The following is a 2,520-nucleotide window of genomic DNA, read 5'->3' on the forward strand; positions in this document are numbered from 1 at the left end:
GCATTTGTTCTGTTCATGCTGTAAAAAGAGGGGAAAATAAATTAGGGACTGGCCCATGTTCAGCAGAGCCCTGTTCTGCCTTGTCAATGGGTAATTACTAATAGGACTGGATTTTGGTGGTTTTGGCACTTTAAATAGGCATTAAATTCCAGAATCAGTCTGTGCTCATCCCATGGCTAGAGGGCTTCTATTTGTCCTCAGTAGAGACCAGTATCTTCTGAGCAGAAGGTTTACAACATGAAAGTCCAGAAAGGGTGATGGGAATTTTAGTGATCAACAGTAGACAACCTGAATGGTAAAGTGTCTTTCACTTCAAGCAGTCATTCTTTCAACTGGTGCAACTCTGCTATCTGAAAAAGGTTTGAACACCTGCAATTGCCTCCATTTCTGTTCTTCTTCACATTACAGAAGGTTTAACTGAGGTTTGCTGTCAACTCTCTGCCATTAGGAAGCTCTGCCATTGGGAACGTACACTACAAAAAAGAGATTCCTTTCTTAGATTTCCGATTGCTGCTTTCCCTGGGCATGTTTTCTGCTGAATAAAACATGTATTTGTATTTGAAAACTTGTATTTCACCAGCAGCTCTTGGACATTGTCAAAGAATGGTGTATTTACAGTAGCCAGAACCTATCCCAACCATCTGAATTTCTGTAGTTGCCATCAAATATTATGAATAGTCTGAATGAGAAGTGAGCTGGGGTTTTCCATTCACAGACATACAGAAGAAAGGGAGACTCCAGGATTGTAAAATATCTTCTGTGGTTTCACAATGGTGTTCCTGTTTCTCTTAAATCAGTCAGTGAGTATGCCTTTCGCCACGCTCCCTCATACGTGTACAGAAAAGCTCATGATGTAGTGTATTTTAGTGTACATCTTGCTTGTGCTTCCTTCCATGTGCCGGTGTCCTGATACACTATGAGGATGTCTAGCCCTTGTTTTAGAGAGCCTCAATCCTAAATTATCTCTAAATTGTTGTGTAAAGAAATTTAATTGTGACCTATTAAACTTTCTGGGCCAGGGCTTTCCAGGAGTGGGGTCAAAGATTGAAGAAGACTCTCATTTCAATGTAGTTCAGGTGGGTAGCTGCTGTTACGCCACACCCCCAGAGGACTCGTCATTCCACCTCGCATTCCAGCACGGTTCCCTTTTAGCTTTTTTACCCCAGCCTATTTAATGCTGCTTCACACTCTCCTCTGTGCTCAGTATTAGGCTTTCCTGGTTAAAGCTACCTCGTCTCCCTGCAATTAGTTATATCTTGGTTTTTGGCATCCTGACCCTAGTTTGTTTTCCGACTACCTCTCCTGGTTTTGTTTTGGTACTTTGATTATCACTCTGGCTTAGGCTCTCGGCTTCTGATTTTGTACTTTTGTTTGTTTTCCTTCGGCTTTCGGACATCGGACTGTTAAATCGACTTGCCTCTGGAGTTCATCCTGATTTTTCTGCATAGGATCCTCATTAATATTGCGTCAGCATGCGTAGGCTGCAAAGGAACAATAGGTTTATTCCATGCTGAAAAGAGAAGAAAGGAAACACAACATTCCTCACACCTGAAAAAGGCTCCACAGCCGAAACGTTGTGTTTTCTTTCTTCTCTTTTCAGCAACCTATTACTTGACTCTCATGTTAATGTTCTTAATATCTGTTGTGGTTCAGGTTATAGAGAACTGTCCAGAAGGAGAAAATATCTTTCCACAGAGGTGCCTAAAAGGTTACATTAGATATTTCCTAGTTCATTGACACACACACACCTACAGTACTTTCAGTTTTTCTAAAAGCAAACATTAGACAGAAATCTAGATGATAAAATCTAGATGATAAGACAGGCTGAGTAATGGTATTTGATGACTGTTGGCAACTGTGAAAAGTTTAGAGAAAACCGTGTTCTAAACCTCTCTAAACAAGATAAAACTAGTTTAACAGATTTGTCCCAGAATTGTATGCAAGGTGTCTTTGACTTTTCAAAACCACTGAGCACCAGGCTGGTAAAAATAGTTCTCATTACTAACTACTTAGCATTGTACAACAACCAAACTTGACAGAATTTCCTTTTGGAAATATATGCAAATTTTTTTCTACTCATAACAAAGGTAATAACTGCAGCTTGTTTCCACAGGCTATTATTAGATTTAAATTGTCAACACTGGTGTAACTGCTAGTATCCAAAAGAGGTCTGCATGTCATGTCAATGACTTCTGGTGCTACAGTATGTGTTGGGAGCAGAGTGGAACAGGTGTCATTCAAAATACCCTCTCAAGAAGCTTTCAGAACACCACTGTGTACAAAAAATGTGAAAAGCAGAAGGTGTAGAAGTTTGAAGTGTAAAGGCATGCAGAAGATATGAACGCAAACAGACAACAGATGTCAGTATGCTTTAAGTACTGTATTACAGTAAGCAAGGAAGTGAAAGATTCTCAAAGCCACTTTGAAAAATATATGCATATGTGAAACCCAGATCAACAGCGAATTCAATAGGTTTCTTTTTTTCTATCATGAATATCCTTCTAATACAAAATTCCATCA

This window comes from Lepisosteus oculatus, chromosome 6 (assembly GCF_040954835.1).
Source record: "Lepisosteus oculatus isolate fLepOcu1 chromosome 6, fLepOcu1.hap2, whole genome shotgun sequence".
NCBI lineage: Eukaryota > Metazoa > Chordata > Actinopteri > Semionotiformes > Lepisosteidae > Lepisosteus > Lepisosteus oculatus.